General features: G+C 35.9%; 1 protein-coding gene across 2 annotated transcripts in view; it reads left to right on the top strand.

Moving 5' to 3' along the window:
- Nucleotides 1-9,263: 9,263 nt before the first annotated feature.
- LOC136826223 (vascular endothelial growth factor receptor kdr-like) overlaps nucleotides 9,264-22,500 on the top strand; it is a 73,967-nt gene continuing 60,730 nt past the window's right edge. For both annotated transcript variants that reach the window (XM_067083291.1, XM_067083292.1), the window contains exon 1: nucleotides 9,264-10,928. The gene's annotated coding sequence lies outside the window, so the exon portion shown is untranslated. The remainder of the gene's footprint in view (nucleotides 10,929-22,500) is intronic.

Raw genomic sequence — 22,500 nt, 5'->3', positions numbered from 1 at the left:
GGAACCTGTTCACTCCATTTGCGGGAATTTTATTCCTTTACACGAAATAATAATGCCACAATTATTCATTCATTATTTCGTTTTTTTCTGTGGTTATTCATTGCATGAACGAAACTTTTCCTTTTTGCGAAATGCCTCCAAAATTAATAATCCTATTGAGAACTATTAGCCTCATCTTCTCGAACAGCCTCTCTTTTCCCAGCCTCTTCTTTCTCCTTCTTTCTCGTTCTTCCCTTTTTTTTACCTGTTTAGAAATTCACATGATATCCCTCCCAAGATGAATGGGCAAAGTTCGTGTTCCATCTTCTTCTGAAAATAGGTCCATCTTCCTAAGTGGACGTCTCAAGAATATAACGAGATTCGAAGCATTTCTCTTCCCTTCCTTCGTAACTTTCTTCCTAATCAGTCACTTTTTTTTTTTTTTACTTGGTGGGGACGAACTTTCAGAGACATCCAAAGAATTCTCATCATAATTATGGCTGATGTTAATTCCTGTGACATCTGTATAGATGGGAGTCTTCTATGATTTTTTTTTCTTCTGGGTTAATGTATTGTGTCTTTTCATCTTTACTTTCTTTCTATTTTCTTGTCCTAGATTCCTCTTCATTTATCTTATCTTTTTGTCAGTAATCGAAATAATTTTTGTCAATTTTAGTTTTGGAGTCACGAGAGAGACTGCCTAAATTATTTCATGGTTAAATTTATTTTTTGAGATTATCAATTATGCACACTGACAATAATTATATATCTGAAGAATTTATCCTTTCAAGTATTCTTTTAATACGTGGCTTTTCTTTCCTATTTAATTAATCCCTTGATTTCCTGTTTTACTTATTCTTATTGTTCTGTATATAAAAAACCTTTACAGCATATGTCACCAATCAGTTTAGTTCCCTCAGGAAGTAAAAAAAAAAAAAGATGAAATTTAATAATATTCAAAATGAAATTCAAGACAAAAGGTATTCAAAAAGAGTTATAGAATTGATTTAAAAAAAAAAAGTGGGCCGTCTGTGGCTGTGCTTATAGAAAGGCCTCCAGAATTAAACCAGGATCATGATAATTATAATGATGATAATGATAACGATGAGGCATTATACATAACTTTCCTTACATCCCCCTGACAAAAGCTTAAGTCTGTTACACGACCAACATTTCAAGCCCGATTCTTCTTCTGACGGAGACGCAAGTGATGCAGAAGTTTTCTCTCCCAGTTTTCAAAAGTTGTCTTAAACGTCCCCTAATTCCCCAGATTCTTCAGGTGCTTTCCCTCATACCCCATACGTTTCTTCGCCTCCCTTTGCCTCTCTTCGTCTCTCTTTTTGTTTTTGTGCCTCCCTTTATTCTCCTCGGTAACTTTGGTCATATTTCAGCGTCCCTTAAAAATCCTTTTGCCAGATGAGTGAGGGCGAGATGATCGTTCTCTCCTCTCCTCCCCCGTCCTCACCCTATCCCCAATACCAGACCATCCAGCCCCACCCCACCCCCCTCCAAGACCACGTACCTCCACCCACACACTCCCCCCTTATTTTCTGCTTTTTTTTCTCTCATTTCTCTCTTTTTCCGAGCGAAAGTTTGTTGGCGTGGGTAGCAGTATGTTCACGATCCGGTTGTAATGGCTTTTAATTTTTGGCACCGGCGCAAGAATCTCCGAGGTTTTCTTGCCAGACTTATTCTGGCTGGAACTTCAATTATTATTTGCCTTTTAATTATGCGCGATGCTGCAGTCCTACGAGCGGAGGCCAATGAAGAATTAGAGGAATTTATTGCTGGTGATAAAAATTCACTTCTCGTCATAATGTAGTTCGGATTCCACAATAAGCTGCAGGTCCCGTTGCTAGGTAACCAGTTGGTTCTTAGCCACGTAAAATAAATCTAATCCTTCGGGCCAGCCCTAGGAGAGCTGTTAACTAGCTCATTGGTCTGGTTAAACTAAGATATACTTAACTTTTTTTTCCTGCGAGCGGATATTTGTCCGTACATACATATACATACATAAACGCATATACAATGTGTATTTTAAAAGACATACCTTTCGAAATTTTCTAATTAATTATACTTATAAATAGATGCTCACAGGACCGCAGAATCGTCCATAATTAATTAGAAAGCTTCGAGGGGTAGTCTTTGAAAATACATATTGTGTATGCGTTTATGTATGTATATGTATGTACGGACAAATAAATACATAGAGAATGTATGTTTTAAATGACGTGCCTTTCGAAGCTTTTTGAGGACGGTTATTTTCTTACTCTCATCAAAATTTCAATTTGTATTTGGCATTTTCTTGTAGGGACAAAGATTAGCAAGACAAGAACAAATAACAAACTTAATTATGTATTCATATACAGAAGTTTCTACTATGGCTCAAGGCTTATGTAACAGTTCAAACCTAGTTGTTTGTCCTGGAGAGAGAGAGAGAGAGAGAGAGAGAGAGAGAGAGAGAGAGAGAGAGAGAGAGAGAGAGAGTCTTTTATAGAAGCCCTTGCTTAGCTATTTGTCTGAGAGAGAGACCTTAGACCTTACCTTACAGACCTTACAGTTCGTTGGGGTGGCCCAGGTGCCTCAGTGTAAGGGACCTCTGATGTCTACCAGAGAATTGCTAATGCATCTTCCGGTATATTTTGCATCTTCCAATCTTAGATGGTCTGGGATGCACCTTAGATATTTGTCGAGCTTATTCTTAAACACATCTACGCTCACTCCTGATATGTTCCTCAGATGAGCTGGTAACGCATTGAATAGACGCTGCATTATCGATGCTGGTGCGTGGTGGATTAATGTCCTGTCTGCTTTCCTTAGTTTTCCTGGTATAGTTTTGGGCACTATTAATCTACCTCTGCTTGCTCTTTCTGATATTTTTAGCTCCATGATGTTTTCATTTCTTATTGTAAGAGAGAGAGAGACAGACAGACAGAGAGAGAGAGAGAGAGAGAGTTTCTTATAGAAGTCTATGCCTAGCTATTTGTCTTGGAGAGAGAGAGAGAGAGAGAGAGAGAGAGAGAGAGAGAGAGAGAGAGAGAGACTCATTTCCTCCTAGCCACTCGTTGGCTCGTTTACTTCTGTCAGAAGCTCAGCAGTGAGTTCTAAGGTATTGTTGTCACAACCGTGCTGGGGTCTTCATTCTTGTCCTGCATCATACCAGGTGAGTTTCCGCTGATCCGCAGCAATGTAAGGGAAGATCTATAGCAGTAATTTATTAATAGACTCTATTAAGATTGGCAAAACGAAGAACGAGACTTAAACAAGCCACAAAACAGGCCCAGGTACGGTCCGATTAGCCAATCAGGATAAACGATTCCACTCGGTAGCCACAATCCCACAATGCCTCATGTACGCGGATAGTGAGGGAAGGACTATTTGCCAATTACTGGGTTCCTTGTAGATGAGAACTGAGCCGCATTGCATAAAAAAACACTCCTAGCGTTCAGCTGAATCTCTGCCTCTACATTTCATTGACTTCAGTTTCAAGCTGGTTGTTAGCAGTCCCGGAATCCATCCTAGAAAGGTCAGTGGCACATCGTCGTTGTTAAATCTTTACATCCTAGGTACTACCCCCAAGGGCAGAGGAACGATTCACGGACGGTGAGTTACATATAAACTTCTTCAGCAGCTCTTCAGTTCTGACCTGATGGCTAGATCAGTCTGAGAAATAGATACAGCAATAGTGTGAACACTTCGAGGCAAGACTACATTTTATAAAGCTGTACTTAGTACAATAACTTGGGACCCCCCTTCTGAGTCAGTGTCTAGGAACTAGTTGTTGTGTTTGATAAATGAATGTTGAAGTGAAAAATATAAATACTTTACTTGCAATCTCCTCCCAGGGTTGTTTCTACTGGGTGAAGCCAGGGAATCTTTTGGAAAGAGGGAACTTGTAAAGTCCCCGCTCAACGGGTTTTCTATGATGGACATCCTGTTTTCTGCGGTGCCTTCACATGCGACCTAAGGTCGGACGAACATAATCTTATTATCATGATTGTGAATTGTATATTTATTACCTGTTCATTTGCCCTTGTACCACGTATATGTGTCAGAGTATTTTTATGTCCAACCAGCTATTGTTAATCATCATGTTTTCTGTATGTACCTGTCCTGTTTTGTGTAGAGAAATAGTTTGACCTAAGGTCACATGTAAATTTTTGTACCCGTGGTCTCTGCGTATACGCAGACGTCTGCACGCCGCTTTATAAGCGGGTCACTTCATCAATTAACCATTACGGGCTGCTCTAGGAGCAAGAGCCCGTGCTGGCACAAGGCCAGCTAAATCTAAAACAACAAACAACAACATCAATAAACCAGCTCATTATTTCACACTTCTCTCACAAACTTAGTAACTGCAGACATTCTAATTACTTACCCAACAGACTGCGAGAAATTTTACCCAGCACCCCATGGACTCCCCTACCCGTCCTCCATATAGCAGAATTGTACATGGTCAAATATTAGAAAGGCTATATTGGTCAACAAGACAATATATATTAAATATGGTGCGATACAACTTTACCAAACAAATGACGGCTAGCGATACACAATAAGCCTAATCTACCCTACAGTATCTATGATATATTCGAGAAAGCGAATGGACTGATAAGTACGAGTGAATATCTGCATCAGTCTATTACTTAGTAACGATTTATAATTTCAGTCCACTGCAAAATAAACATATTTCCTAAATAAACATACTCAACTTTTATTTTCAAAATAATGAGCAAGTTATTAGAATTCATTTTACTTAGGCCTACAGTGTTTAGTTTCCTCTCATATACTTTCTGAATATGCTGATTTAGAGTATTTTATCTCTTAAACTAGGGGCCTCTGATCCCGCAAATAAATATTGCGAAAAGCTAAATAAAAAGTAACTCTACAGATTTTGAAGATTTTTATTTTAGTTAGCGTCTCAATCCTGTTTTCTTTAAAATATAATTTTTGAGTTGTAAGAAAACGTATTAAGCAACATTGGGGACTATAATATAACGTCCCAGCCGTTTAGAGGTTTTATTCTGCTGTAGTAAGTAGTGTAATAATGATAATAATAATAATAATAATAATAATAATAATAATAATAATAATAATAATAATAATAATAATAATAATAATAATAATAATAATGGTAGAACTATATAGTAGCTCCGCGGCGGCGAATGCCTTCTAACTTAACTTTTTCTACAGTTTTTTGGTTGCTAATTATGAATTTGCCTTTAATTTTTGGCGCTCGAGTGTAATTAACCTGTAATTAACCCCCGAAGTCCATCCAACAAGGGGTTTCCATACGCGATCTTCACAAGACAGAGCACGGGTTCGTCTGTTTCGAACGGTTCATATCCTGTCCGGGAAGTGCAATAACTTGTTAACGCATGGGTACCCCCAGCCCCCGGGCCAGTACTAAACACGGCGAAGGGACATTCCATTTGGACGACAACAAACAGATGCACCGCCAGTATCAGAACCCCTAAAAGTGTAGAAAAAAACAGTTGAAAAGGTAAAAAAGGCGCGAAGCTAATATATAGAATTACCATAATAATAATAATAATAATAATAATAATAATAATAATAATAATAATAATAATAATAATAATAATAATAATAATAATAATAATAATAATAATAATAATAATTACCTACTCATATGTATAATTATGAGCATAGTAAACAGCGAGGGAGTTTTGTGAAGTCTTCTATACTGTAGTTTATATTTAAAATTTCAGTTTATGGGATGACTTTAAGTAATAGGGTTCATTGCTTATTAATATAGGTTAATCCCAATAAATATTCATCAAATGCTAGACAACATATAATGATAATCAAAAGCACAGAGGTTCAGGTTAAATATTTCTGTAACCACGCGTTTCATATAAGACCTTAACATTAACAGGAATATTATTATTATTATTATTATTATTATTATTATTATTATTATTATTATTATTATTATTATTATTATTATTATTATTAATCTTTTTCGCCCCGATAAATTTAAATAAAATCCACATTTTTATTATTTAAGCAATAAATGGAAAAACACATTCTTGATAAGAAAAGTCTTAGCTTAGTCCACGATTTATTATAAAAAAAACTCTTGTATTATTTAATGATGCCTGACTCACAAGCATAGATAGTATCGTCGTCAGGAAGAAATAAAAATAGTTAAAAAAATACTTAAAAATGTAAGAATTAAACTTATCTGTTTGTGTAATAAAATTAAAAGCTAGCTCATGTAATCCTCAGCTTTGCGACGATCGTAAATTTTAATGACTAGATAGCTGAAGCAGAAGTTTAAAATATTTTGTTATAAAAGATTCATAAATGTGTACAAAACATTTGCCATCAAAATGTATATAACTGCCTACATTTATTATTAATGAAATTGCACCAACATGAACATTTCAACATTTGTACAATGCATTTTACATGGAAAATTATATAACTGCCGACATGTTATCATTAATGAAATTACACAAACATGAACATTGCAGCATTTGTACAATGCATCTTACATGGATAATTATGAAACTGCAGACGTTTATCATCAGTGAAAATGCAAAAATATGAACCTTTCAACATTTGTACAATGCGTTTGACATGGAAAATTATATAACTACCGACATTTTGTTATTAATGAAACTTCACAAACATGAACAATTCAGCATTTGTACAATGCATCTTACATGGATAATTATACACTACCGACATTTGTTATCAGTGAAAATGCAGAAATATAAACATTTCAGTCACAGAGGCTCGCTTATCGGAAATTCAACTGTTACAAGTTTATCAGGACGGTAAGGACCCGAGAGCTTAATATTTTCCTTCGTCAAATCTGCTGTGACCTAAATGCTATCTGATAAGAGATGTTTGTATCTTGATTTCTTGGAAATGATAATTCTCTTCTTACAGTAATTCCATTATTTTTGCTATCAAGTAATCTGAAGAATAAATCCTGATATGGATGAATAATAACTTTCTGTAATAAAAATTGACATTAAAATAAGGAATACCTTTCCTGTGTGTGTGTGTATGCGCGTGTGTGTGAATATGCGCGTGTGTGTGTGTGAGCTTGTGTGTTTGCAAATCTAGCCAGCCAATGCAAGCACGGGCGCTTTGTTTCTTGAACAGGCGGTGGGAACCTTCATCACATTTTGGAAACAAATCATCCCTTATCCCGTATTCGCTTATTTGGTGTAATGATGATAAAAAACCTTCTTTAGTACTTAAATATATATACATATAATTTATATATATATATATATATATATATATATATATATATATATATATATATATATATATATATACTATATATATATATTACACCTGTAAATGCATATCATCTTATAACGCGTTTACTGATTTGGTCTTGGTACTGTGATTTACTTGGCATAGTCCAGTTTCGGTTGATGAACAAATACACTCACAATGTATACATACATACATACGTATATATATATATATATATATATATATATATATATATATATATATATATGTATGTATGTATGTATGTATGTATGTATGTATGTATGTATGTATGTATGTATATATGTATATATGTATATATAAATGTATGTATATATGCGCGTGTGTATATGTGTTCATTTTTTATTGTAATGGTCTACGTGATGATATTCAGATACATGAATCGGATACAGTTAAATAAACTTCTTCAAATGCTGCAAGACTCAGTATCCTGTTCTTCCAACATGTTTCCCCCACCTTGTATTTTATTTTTTATTTATTTATTTATTTATTTATTTTTTGTGGGGGGATTTTGCTGTTTCTATTCTTGAAATACTGTTTCGTTTCAGTTTTTTTCTTGGGACCTTTCCTAGATAGTGACCCCCAAGGGTTTTTAACTCGGCATGTACCCACCTTTGCGGCGTGTTTAGTACAAGCCCGTTGGGGATGACGAAAAACAAAAAAAATGACCGTAGATGATATAAAAATAATGATCCCTAAGAAATATTAGTCCTTAATAACGACTCCCGAAAACGCCTGGGGGTCACTATCCAGAAAAGACCTCTCTTCTTGACCTATTGTTCTTTTCATTGCTTTTCCTTTTTACTATGTTTTCCAGATTCTCTTCTCGACGTAGTGTTTCATTCTACAGTTCCAGCTGTGATTTGGATGAGATTCTGAGACTTCGGAATTCTGGAAGGAACGAGAAGTTTTTGAAACAGCTCTGGGAATGAAAGGGGTATCTTTAAGCACTCACAAGAATCGCAACAAACCGTATTTGATGAAGAGTTGGAATTGGAAAACAGGGAAACATCTTTATAAAGTGACACATTTTGGTAATAACGATGTTCTCAGTTACGCAGAGAAGGTTCAACAGTTCAAACCAAAATATGAAATAAAGGATCTTTCCTAGGTAGTGACCCCAAGGGTTTTCGGGGGTCGTTATCTAGGACTAATATTTCTTGGTGGTCATTATATTTATGATATTTACAGTCTCTTTTTTGTTTTTACGGCAATCCCCAAACGGGCTTGTACTAACCACGCCGCAAAGGTGGATTTATGCCGGGCTACAACCCTTGGGGGCGGGGGAGGGGGGCGTTTCACTATCTCGAAGATCCGGATGGTGCGTAAGAAGCATGAAACGAGCAATGAGCAGAACTCAAGTCGAAGATGCTTGGATAATTTTGGCGCTCGTTGACACAGCCCTACCCTCATTTGGCAAAACAGCCCATTGGTGGTCTGATTCCGTTGTTACTACATACCTCTACTGGCCAGTTATAACCGCCCCCACCCCTTTGTTATTTAAAAAAAATTCACAATCAGTTGAATGTCAGAGATGATATCCTTGTTTCCTTGTCAAAGGTCACTCTACAATTTCATCCCCTTATTCACAAAGAGTAACGACAGCGTTCACATCGAAATTAAATTTTGGGCGCAGCCGCAGTGGCCATTAATTTTTGTTGAAAAAAAAGTTAAATGCAATTTCTTCGTAATAGCGAAATGTTAGCCCGTACAATAATTCTCATTGATAACAGAAGAAAACGTAAATTTATAAAACAACTCAAGTGGATATTTTTACATGTGTGAAATTTCCCTATATATCGCACACTTTTTGCAGTGCAGCCGAGATGAGTCACCTATGATCAATGCTTGTCAATTTTGTTTAGTTTTTTTATTTTTACCTTAGAAGGTACACTTTTATATAAATCACATATTTTCCACTCAATCAATTTTTTATATTCTCCCAAATTTGCGGTACAATAACCTCTCCTTGCGGGAACAAGAGAAAGTTCAAGGTAGCTGACTGAAGCAGTGCTATTTCCACAGTTGTGAAGAGAAGTGTATCGTGTTTTATTTGGCTCCCCTTCCCCTTCAACCTATTACTGACGTGATTTTGTGCGGTCTCGTTCAGATTTTCCCAGCAGGCCTCGTGTTAGTGCACATGAAAGGCACGACCTTGAAAGCGTGGGTGGTGGAAAGACTGCTGGTGCAACTAAAGAGATTGATCTTGAAAGCTTCTTGTTATCTTTACAAGAAATGAAGGATGTTGCAAGTGGATTGAGGTGTACCTGTAAATGCAGGGGCAGCGTTGCTTTGCAATACAATCGAATTGGTTTTGACTGCAGTTATGTGTTTGTGTGTGAAAATGGTGACAAAGTACTTCTGGAAAAGGTAGAAGACGAAAAAATGAAGGAAGGGGAAAGAGTTATGGGGAAAAACACAGTGATACAGTAAATTTAGGTCAAAACAACATATAGGAAAATATTACAAAAATGTAAATATATTAAACAGCTCTGATTGACCCTGCAGACATTGCACTTTTTCTTGTAATGCTGAATAAATCTGCAATGACTTTTTTTCATTTAATTTTTCTTAACTGAGATGCCACTTTCTTTATATTTTATGTAACTCTAGATGAGTCAACTCTACATTGAGGTATGTTGCAGAGAATCAAAATTACAGAGAACCAAGAAATGGCTTCGTATGTCAAAATATTAGTAATGTTGCAAAACATTGTAGAGAATCAGAATGACCATGATATATCCCCATGTATGAGTTCGCATTATGCCAAAATCTGATGTATGTTGCAAAACATTACAGAGAATCACGGGTTCGTGTTATGTCAAACATTAGCAATGTTGCAAAACACTGCAGAATATAAGAATCACTGCAACGTAAACCCCAAAAAGGGTTCGCATTATGCAAAATTCTGAGTTGTGTGAACGGGATGCCTGCCTGGCGAGTCAGCGAGATGCGAGTGGGACAGATAAGGGGGGGACATTTAGGAGGTCAAAGGATCAGAGGATTAGTCGCCAGCATCCTGCCGTGGGGAGAGCATTATAAGGTGCCTTATTACATAGTGCTTGTGTCGGAAGTAATTTGAGTTAATCCACTTTGTGCTTGTGTGCGTGTGCGTTAAGGTCAGATTGCGATTTGACCTGGTGGGGAAAACCTTGGCTTTCTCTTTTGACCTTGATTTCTTAAACCTTTTTCTTTTTTGCCTCTCTTACATTTGCAAATTCGTTTTTCGTGTTTAGTTTCTCCGTCTTCCTTTCGTTATCAAATTTCGTTTTTGGTCGTTGTGGCTTTTTTTTTTTTGGTACAAACAAAGGTTTCTGGGAGTCTAACAAAGTCGTCTAAACGGACTTTTTTTTTCCCTTTGTTTCCTTTCTTTGTTCTTCTTATTTGTTTGGAACTGTCCTGGCATAACACACGCCTTCTGAAACCACAACTCATCCAAAATAATCATTAGGAGAATATTGAGTGGCGTCGATTCCTTCCCCACTGTGACGAAAAAAAAAACGAAGAATATGTATCTTCAAACGTAAGAAGATTGTTAAGGATTACTCATAAATAAGAAGGATATGGCTTCCGCCTGACAGAAGGACTGGAGTAGCCCGCGCGAGTACACACTACCAAGAAAACGCTAAGGAATACTTATAGGATATTTTCAATTTCGACGTTACAGGATATCAGTGAGTATATTTCTTTTTTTTTAGTATTTTGTTTTCTTACTTTCTTGAAGCACCCTCCCTAGTGTTTTTCTTTCTTTAAGATTTGGGTCTAATCCTAGAGAGAGATATATATAAAATATCATGTTTTCTTAACCCAGCTCTCATTCAAATGCACATTTCTTTCAGACCTTCAAAAAAAACCTGTGTGTAAAGCATTATTCTCTACAATGGTTTCAGTAAACTTTAGCTTCCAGAAAGATCCTCTGTACCTTCTTTATTTCTGAACTGAGCAGATCTCCACAAAGGCTTCACAATGGAAATTTCTTATCAGATATTCTTAAGTATGATTTGTCTATTACAAATACTGTATTTGAAAATATCTTACCATTGTACTCGATGTGTGTGTGTGTGTGTGTGTGTGTGGGTGTGTGTGTGTGTGTGGGGATTTGTGTGTGTTTGGGTTTGTGTGTGATGAGAGCATGTACTTCCACATTCCAAACTAAGCCAGCCATCATAAAAATCATACTATATACAAAATTACGTTGAATTATATAAATGTTTGATTGAAAGTTGTCCCCAAAGTGAGTTTAATCATGACAAAAATTCAGGATATCAAAGGATGCCATAAAGGGCTTGGTATCCCTTTGTGAGGATTCTTTGTATCCATACATAGACTGACACACAAATGACTATGGAAGCCGTCGTTCTAGAGAATGTCGAAGTTATATTGACAATAACTCACGGTATTTTCTAATAACCTGTCCTGTGACTTTCAGTTCAAAGGCAGATTACGAGGAAAATTCTGAATCTATTTTTCAAGGGTTTCTAAAAGCCACACTTGATTTCCTCAGTGTGGATATAATGTCCTTATCAAGGGAATAACTGTTGATACTGGCAATTCGGAATTCTGTTGTTTTCATTCCCGTATAGTTCCGGTTTGAGATAGAAATAGGTCCTAATCGTAAAGACATCTTTTTTTTATATTGTTGTTTTTCCTCCTTAGTTGAATAAGTAGGTACCACAATTTTCACAAGCATCAGTTAAAATTCTTACAATCACTTAGTTCTACTTATTGTGAGAGAGTTAATCATACTAATATTTCAAAGACAATAGAAAACGTCTTGAACGTGAATAGCATAAACGATAAAAAGCAGAGAAGTTATATATTTATGTATGTATATATATATATATATATATATATATATATATATATATATATATATATATATATATATATATATATATATACAGTCTATATATTATATATATAATATATAATTACATACATATGTATATATACATATATATACAGTATATATATATATAATATATAATTACATACATATATATATATACATGGACATATGCATATACACAGACCAGTATGAACTCCGACATTTGTAGAAAGTTGAAGTGAGTAGCAGTCAGCCGTATGTGTGTCTGCGTTGTCCCGTTGATAAGAGGACATTGTTATTCGGAACTGCACCGAACGAGTGCACGTGTCAGGGTCAACAGATTCGTGTATCTATATCTATATATATATATATATATATATATATATATATATATATATATATATATATATATATATATATATATAACTTATACCTGCAGTGTGAAGGCTTCTCTTCATAAAGCCGTCAGCCAGAGTACTGATAAAAACACCTATATGAAAATAACATATAAAGAATACTTTATAAATAATTAGAGTTAGATGACAGATCAGTCCAGGAATACTGTATTAAGCCACAGGTAACCGATGTGAAAATAATATAATATTTTGGAGAAAAATATCCAGTTATGTTTGGGCACCAATATATTCAAAAATGAATTTCTACAGAGAGCTTTCGGGAATCTGTTCGATTGAAAAGGGGAATAGAACAGATTCCCGAAAGTTCTCTGTAGAAATTTATTTTTAAAAGTATGTATCCCTCCATAACTGTGGATTTGTTTCTCTTTTCAAGACTCGTGCTACGATGAGTAATTTTTGATTAAAAGATATTTTATCATTTGTGTTGGATGACAGGTCAGTCCAAGAATATTGTATTAGGCTACAGAGGACCAGTGTGAAAATAATGTATTAAGGACGTTTTATAACTTGTGTTGGATGACAGATCCGTCCAAGAATACTTTACTTAGCAAAGGAAGACCGGAACTTTATTGTGAAAATATACAAGCCATGTGTAAACTCAAATGCAATAGAAATATAGAAAGAATTGCAACATGACAATTCTACTCCACGAATATTGTACTTAGCTATGGAAGACCAAATCATTACTTTGAAAACATACAGATCATATTTAAACTCAATGACAATTCAGAAAACTGGGAGAATTGACATGTTAAGGAGCCAATTCAACATAAAAATCTAAATAATGTTTAGGTATCCTTAATCCTAATCCTACCAAATCTAAACATGTTTAACAATTTATAATGTCTAAGATTTTCACAGAGAAAGGTAAAGAGAAAGCTAAAGAGAAAGGTACGATCCTCTGTAACGTAGTTTTCTTTCGTGACGCCACACCCAGTCTGGAAAAATCAGCGTACTGCCATTTGTCAGTAACTCTTGTATGTAAATGTAAAGTAACTATTACTTGTCACTTGCTTCAAAATTCTTGCATATTTTTTAGTACACGATCATTCTGGAATTACGAACTGTGAGAAACTCGCTTAAGCTGACGATAAATCTAAAACTTTTTGTTAGGTTTATGAGCTACCAAAACCTCTTTGTTATCATTTATATTCCATATGGTTTTCTCTCTCTCTCTCTCTCTCTCTCTCTCTCTCTCTCTCTCTCTCTCTCTCAGTTCCTCTTTGGACGAGTCGGTAGAGTTTGCCCGAGTTCGAGTCTCCGGCCGGCCACTGAAGAATTAGAGGAATTTATTTCTGGTGATGGAAACTCATTTCTCGTCATAATGTGGTTCGGATTCCACAATAAGCTGTAGGTCCCGTTGCTAGGTAACCAACTGGTTCTCAGCCACGTAAAATAAGTCTAATCCTTCTGGCCAGCCCTAGGACAGCTGTTAATCAGCTGAGTGGTCTGGTTAAACTAAGGTATCCTTTCTCTCTCTCTCTCTCTCTCTCTCTCTCTCTCTCTCTCTCTCTCTCTCTCTCTCTCTCTCTCTCTCTCTCTCGTGTTACTTGTATACAAGTGTGGAAAATACTTTCACTCTTCGTCGTGAGATATTTATTGCATATTCTCTCAAGCGTAATCTGTAGTATTTACATACTCGAGGCATGAAATGATTCATGGATTTTGTTTATTAATCTGAATCGTAAATAGGATGCAAAAACTACAAAAGCAAATGGAGCAATATTATATAAAGCGCTAACACTTTCTACCCCATCTCCCATAACACGCCTCCCTCCCATCTCCCACCAAAACCCTCGCCATGTTTATTTTACGAGCGTTTTCAGATATGAGGAATTTCGTAAGAAGGACGAAGCTTCCTCTCTCAATCCCTCCTACTCCCCCATCTCGCCGCCCCCCACCATTCCCCAGCTCTCAGTGGACATCGCCTTGTTCCCTTCCCCTTATAAAGAATGGGGAATCCAAATTCTTCCACCACATTCTTCCAGCTTTCCTCAAGTATCAATTGATACAATTAACACTTTCCCGAACTCCTGACATCCGGGCCTGAGAGACTGACTGAGAAGTATTTCACAACATTTTTGGGGTGACTGGTAACATAAATGGTTCCTAGCCAATCTGTCGCTTTATCTCCTCTCGGCATTACTTATTGTTTGTGGCAGGAAGCTCGTGTACTGGAGATACTGCTAATAGCAGACTGTAAAAAACATAGATTGATAATAAAAATAAACTTTATTTTACTTTTCCTGTCTTCTTTGTAGCAATTTCTGAGTGTACGATGGACCAAATGCTAATAAATTCAGCCCCTTTCTGCCCTTATTATGGCACATATATTATGGACTGTGTAATTTCCATACATCTGAAGAAATCATTTTTTAAAATTCAAAGTTAATGAAAGGTGTTAAGTTTGGATAAAGGATCCCAGCCATCAGAGAGAGAAATGGTCAAAGATTGTTGAGGTTTGGTTCAATTTTGCCCTGTAGTTTGGTACCGGTGTCCATTGAAGCCAATAGGGAAGAAATATTAGATTTATACATATTACAGGATTTTACTCGAGTCCACCAAGGTGTGGCTCAGTTATTTGCGTTGCGCTTTCAAAACATGAGAATGGTTTTCAGCTTATCTGTAAATTTCATTTTCCGAGTCATTGAAGTTTAGAACTTAATTTTTTTTTTTTTATCGCGATAAGCCCTTCGAAAATTAGTACAGTTTTGTCATTTTTTCTCTTGGGGCAAAAGTTACTATCATATCTTATGAAGTCTTATGTAGTTCCTTCGTGGATTTGCGAGTACCATTAATTGTAAATATTTTATTACTGCTCAAAGATGCTCTTTTGTTCCCACTACACAATCTGCCCTATGGCCACTACGCAGTAGTCAGGGGCGCCAGTACATTCAAGGAATTTCGCCTTTACAATGACAGAAACACGTGTAAAAACGGGACCCATTACGTTATCAGAAATATAAACCGGTTCATGTATCAAGTGCAGACAGTCAGATTTACAACTGACCTGCAATACTGATTAGTAACACGAGACGCCAGCCCAGAGTCTGCGATGAACACCAAGGTCACCAGAAATAGCTAACAATGTTACTGGGTCTAAGGATTGTTGCAAAAACACTTTTTCTAGAAGGCCATCAAATGTGGAGTCATTTCTATTTATGCTGTGATAGAATTCAAACAGGTCTTTTGAGACTGAACCATCAGATTCCAGGGCCACCTTTTTCAGGATTCTTCTAACCACAAGTAGGAAATCTTATTCTGTATTACAGAGAATGGCCCTTAAACGCTGACGTTTTTCAAAAGACCTGGCCCAGAGGGAAAAATTGGGTCATACTAATAAGTATGACACGGAAGGTAAAAAAATAAAAAGTTCAAATGTTACAAAGCAAGGGTTTAGTTCATGGCTTAGTAAGTTACACCAGATTCAATCAAAAGCTTGAAACCAGTTTGACATAAAATGAAGGTATTCAAGATAGAATTGGTACAGAATTCAAGAACTGTTGAGAACCTCAGAAGCTATGAATTTCAAGCGTCAAATTTGCTTTTATTTATGCTAGTATTCATGACAAGTGTATCATGCACACACACACACACACTATATATATATATATATATATATATATATATATATATATATATATATATATATATATATATATATATATATATATATATATATATATATATATATATATATATATACATAGGTATATATGAGTGTGTTTGTCAGTCATCTTATGTACATGCTTATGTATGGAAAGAGAGAGAGAGAGAGAGAGAGAGAGAGAGAGAGAGAGAGAGAGAGAGAGAGAGAGAGAGAGAGCAGCTTTTAGTTTCATGAGTCGCTCCCTTAATGCACGTGATTGCGGAAAGATCCGTTTCCTCTTTTCATTTCCTTTAAGTCAGACCATCTTGACATCATACTGCTTGTGATGTAATATTGTTTATAATGCAGCATTTCCATGGCGTTGATGAACGTGACTTAGACAAACCGGAGTTTCCGTTCGACGAAGTACAAGTTTTCGACGGGAAAAGATTGCATTTCCTAATGAAATCATTTACCAAGTGACTACTCGTTATACGAGCTAACAAAAAAAGGAAAAAAACTAAAAGAACGTATTATCACACAGAAAGAGAGACAAATATGCAAATTAAGAAGAACCTGCGAGAACCAACGGGAGATAAAGAGAGAGGATATCACGTGACCTCTTATTTTCGTCCTTATCGCTATCGAGAATAGCAAGTGCGATTGTGTAAGATCTGCGCTGCGCGGTATAGTAAACCTTGCGTTACTTCTGCGCATTTTGGTGAGGTAGGCCTATGTGATCTGTTTACCAAAAATTATGTATCTGTTAATGTATATATGGTTTGTTTACACGTTTAGGTACGTGAATATTAGTGGATATCTTAAAAGGGTGCTCATATTTCACTGTATTCTGAGCAGTCACCTAATCGTAAATATTACATTTCCGCTCCTTTCTGCCTCTTTCAATTCCAAACAACTGACGGAGCCTGGTTCCCTCATCTATGATTCTATCTGCTCGGTATCTCCGTCTATACTCACAGATAGGCTGAGCAGTGGAAGATTCATATATTCCTCGATACTTTGCAAACACAATCTAAAGCGACTGGAACAGTTAAACACCCACTCTAAAGGATTTAAATCTACCCTCTATTGATATCTTGAATAATTATTGTGTATTCCCGTTTTTTAACAAAGATTTTTATATCTTTTTTTTTTTTTTTTTTTTTTTTTAGTTTGTAGCCCGTTTTCCTATGCGTAATTTTGTACGTCTTATTTCTCCAAGTTATTGCGCCTGTATGTATAACTGTGTGTGTGTGTGTGTGTGTGTGTGTGTGTGTGTGTGTGTGTGTGTGCTCGCGCGCGCACGCGCGCGTTGATGCGCAGGCGCACAAGTATCACAAAAAGTAAAATTTAACCCCCTATTCTTCAAAAACTGAGAGAATCTAGTACTACACTCCCTTGTTTATTCTACAAAAATGGATTTGGCATTAACGCATTCACTTGACCAACTATAAATGCCTGAATCTGTCCAACGCACTAATGTAATCAACTATAAATGCCTGAAGCTGTACGGGGCATTAACGTAAAAAACTATATAACCTGAATCTGTCTAACGCAGTAATGTAACCAACTGTAAACGACTGAATCTGTCTAGCGCAGTAATGTGACCAACTGTAAATGCTCGAATCTGTCTAACGCAGTAATGTGACCAACTGTAAATGCTCGAATCTGTCTAACGCAGTAATGTGACCAACTGTAAATGCTCGAATCTGTCTAACGCAGTAATGTGACCAACTGTAAACGCCTGAATCTGCCTAACGCAGTGATGTGACCAACTGTTAACGCCTGAATCTGTCTAACGCAGTAATGTGACCAACTGTAAACAGCTCGAATCTGTCTAACGCAGTAATGTGACCAACTGCAAACGCTCGAATCTGTCTAACGCAGTAATGTGACCAACTGTAAACGCTCGAATCTGTCTAACGCAGTAATGTGACCAACTGTAAACGCTCGAATCTGTCTAACGCAGTAATGTGACCAACTGTAAACGCTCGAATCTGTCTAAAACGCAGTCATGTGACCAACTGCAAACGCTCGAATCTGTCTAACGCAGTAATGTGACCAACTGTAAACGCTCGAATCTGTCTAACGCAGTAACTGACCAACTATAAACGCCTGAATCTGTCCATCGCATTAAGGTAAACAACTATAAGCGCCTGAATCTTCGAAACGGAAATAAAACCAGCGCCATCTTTCGTGACTCAGGACCAATAAATTCGCTGTTGACTAAGTCTGCGTGCACCGGAAGTGGCCAAAAAAGGGGGATCTATGGGACAGCGAGAGAGAGAGAGAGAGAGAGAGAGAGAGAGAGAGAGAGAGAGAGAGAGAGAGAGAGAGAGAGAGAGAGAGAGAGAGAGAGAGAGAGAGAGAGAGAGAGGCTTGTTTGTGCTTATGATTGGTGGCGCCACTCTGAGATATTAAATCAATCATTGAAGCTCATTTGCCAACCGGTTGAAAACCGTTACAAATGACCTCTTTTTTATCTAATGCAGTTTATCAGGCCGCGAGCAAGAGGAAAGGGTTCTGTACTTGTGGGTTAGTGGAGTTTGAAATATCCTTGGTATTATTTAGACGCTATCAACATGTATTAATCATGTCTAATTATTTAATGACTTTATTTAATTATTTGCTTACGTATTTATTTGTATATTTACTTACCTATTTTGGAAGTGAATACTGTATTGTTACGTCAAAGTGCTTTTGAACGATTGCCTTGATATTGTTGTTGATTTTATTACCATTTCTTATTTGTTTAATCTTATAACTATCTCTCTCTCTCTCTCTCTCTCTCTCTCTCTCTCTCTCTCTCTCTCTCTCTCTATATATATATATATATATATATATATATATATATATATATATATATATATATATATATATATATATATATATATATATAGGTTTTTTCAACAGGTACCCACCACTGACACCAATTTGTACCTCTCTCTCTCTCTCTCTCTCTCTCTCTCTCTCTCTCTCTATATATATATATATATATATATATATATATATATATATATATATATATATATATATATATATATATATATATATATATATATATATATATATATATAGGTTTTTCAACAGGTACCCACTACTGACATCAATTTGTACCTCTCTCTCTCTCTCTCTCTCTCTCTCTCTCTCTCTCTCTCTCTCTCTCTCTCTCTCTCTCTCTCTCTCTGGGCGGTTCTGGCCATCAGCAACTGAAAGAGATTGAAAATAATTTATCTTAAAAGTACCTTGCTAGAGAGAGACAGGTGGAGACGAGAGGACTAAGAAGTTTGTCTTTCAAATATCTACACCATTTGCAGTTGCTTCTCGTCACTACATAATCCTACTTGTTAAGACAGGCAATGATAGGTCTAGCTTCTGTAGAACTACTGCCAAGGTGGCAGGTGTTTTAAATGAGGTTCTTACACCAAGTGTTAATATGTAAAAACTCTGAGTAGTAAATATATTATAAGCATGTGTATATTGAATAAAGACTTGAGTTTTAATCATTTGAAACGTTACAGACACCTCGTGAAGCTGACATTTTTCATGTATTATTTTCTGAAATATTTAACATCTACAGTTGACCACTGATGTTCGAAATAAGTCCCAGAGCACTATGATAATATCAACAATTACAGCTGTAACCAGTTTTGTTTAGTCTTCAAAGTATTATTCATTCTCTATTTATATGTAAACAACCTTGGCTTACAGGTATTAAGGAGATATGTTAAGATATAGGCCTACAATTAAAAGAAAACATAGATCTACCACTACCGATAAATTATGAGGATATCCTGTGTAGATGTCAGGTCACTTAGGCCTATATGTGTCAGTAAAGACGCCATAGAAATGTCCAATTTCTAGGTACTGGGGCAGCGGGGCAGGCTACCTGATGCCCAGATATTGGTCACAGGGCCAAAGCAAAGCTATTTTTGTAAAATGTCGTATTTCCCAATGTCGATTTTGTTTTTAACAATTATCATTCTATGACCAACACTACAAAAATAAGCATCCCGATCTAGATTTTTACTTAACATTGATTTTCTGGCCTTTAGTTTTTAGGCAGGTTGCTTTCTTTATTATTATTATTATTATTATTATTATTATTATTATTATTATTATTATTATTATTATTATTATTATTATTATTATTATCGAAGAAATAATAAATGAAATAAATGATAAGGCACTGAATAGTGCCTTTAAGCTACAAAACTCAAAACCCAGAGTTCGTAGGTTACACACCAACTGAACGTATCATAACCTTAGCTCCTTTAAAAGAGTGTTATACGGTTGTGAATTTCTAGTAAATGGCATTTACTGTCCTTCATGTTTAATGAGGAAAAAAGCTGACAATGTCTCTTGGTACTGAAGTGGGTACTTAGTTACCGGAAAGATTCACCTTAGTAATTCGATGAACGGTGAAAAAAAACGAATGGACAGATGACCTCTTGGTTTCGTAAAACAACTGATATTCTTAGAGAGGATATTGCCCCAAGTTCGTGGTCATTCTTCGTATCCTAACGTCTTTCCTGACGTAGGTAATTTGTCCTTTGTTAGAGAACGTCCTACCAAGCTTTATGGAAAAAGAACGATTTTAAACGAAAGTAGAAACCTTAAATATGGGTATATGGCAACTCCAAGGGGAAATCCTAACTATGACGCCTAACCTTCACTTGAGCCTCTTTTGTAGTCATGATATTTAACCTCAGAATTCTTTTGTTGTTGCATTTATCAGATCTATAGAAACCCAACGGCCTATATAAAAATCTCTACAGGTCTCGAGTGCATTGTGGATACTATTTACAAAGTCATCCTGAAAGATCTGACTCGAAAACTTAACAAAATACTTCTTATTTTCCTCACTGAGTTTCGACCACGGATCATGCACTGCCATTTTTCACGAAGGGATATTTTGGCGACATAAACATAATCCTACTGGTTGCTGGGGTCCTACGCTTCCACTTGGACGGTCTCCTTGTAGCGTTGCGCAACGATGTTTACGGAGTATCACACTTTCTCGGGATTCCCTGTGCCAAGACATTTGCGTTGAGATTTTACACTTTATTCTTAGGGCCTACAGCATTTACTGAGTTGTTATAGACCTGAAACACAGTTGTATATTCCGTTACTTTCATTAGCTAGATGCACTGATTTTTCTTTGGGTATTAGTACGGAATCCTTGCTTAAAAAGACAGATTTTTTAATTTCATTTTGTATAATCTACATTCAACGCGAGTCATTTGAGTAAATACTGTGGTCTTATTTCCAATCGATGGCCGTAGAGTTTGTGACGCTATCTTATTGTAATGGATAATGGTAAAATTATATATATATATTTATATATATATATATATATATATATATATATATATATATATATATATATCACAAAATCCACGCAAGAAGGTGAGTCCTGGTTTTCACTCACCTTCTTACGTGGATTTTGTAATATTCTCAAGCACCCGTTCCTTCCAGCTGCATTGGATATACAGTATATATATATATATATATATATATATATATATATATATATATATATATATATATATATAGAGAGAGAGAGAGAGAGAGAGAGAGAGAGAGAGAGAGAGAGAGAGAGAGAGAGAGGCGGATGGCGGAAAAAGTACAGCCTACCATTTTGTACAAACATCAAAGGAAACCGCTAATCAAGGGCAAAGGAATTCGCTGATTATATCTACCACAAAAACGCCTGATAACATAAAAACACAGTTCGGAAGAGCGACACTTGCGGTTGCAGTAAATGTACTTCAGAGTTTCGAGACAAAGGTCACTAAAATTAATGAAATTAACTCAATTATAAAAAAAGTTATCGTTATACATATTCTGTTGGCACCCTCTGCCTCCCTTTAAACGAAAGGCACCAAGACTTGGTTCTTGGTAACGCAAAACATCCATGGATTTCTAACTTCAATGTAGAGCCTTAGATTTCCAACTAACAGTGAAAATTTTCTTCGAGTGATAAGCAACCTGATCATGAAAATCAGACTGACCCAAAGTTATACAGTGAAAAATATAATTTATTTCTTCATTATTGGACTGTGGTTCCAGTTGCAAATTTTAGACATTCGGGGCGTACTGGAACATGAACATGATCATTATTTACAAATACTTTTCATTTTATTGAGAAATTGTTCACCTCCCCTCGCTAACACGAAGGGGTACCTTAGTGTCAGAATTTGTAGTTTTCTAGTTAAATATAAAAAATGAAAGGGTAAATTAAAAATGCTCTGTACAAGATTATCCACCTAAAAGTGTAGCCTTTTCTTTTTCCTTTATTGAGAAAACATTAAGAAAATATACATTTACAATTCTTACAGTTTGTAATATTTATATACATCATAATATATTGACATAAATGAAATTAGTAATTAAAGTATATTCACTACATT

The sequence above is a fragment of the Macrobrachium rosenbergii genome, chromosome 40, assembly GCF_040412425.1.
Source record: "Macrobrachium rosenbergii isolate ZJJX-2024 chromosome 40, ASM4041242v1, whole genome shotgun sequence".
Taxonomy (NCBI): Eukaryota; Metazoa; Arthropoda; class Malacostraca; order Decapoda; family Palaemonidae; genus Macrobrachium; species Macrobrachium rosenbergii.
This window is presented reverse-complemented; position numbering and strand designations above follow the sequence as displayed.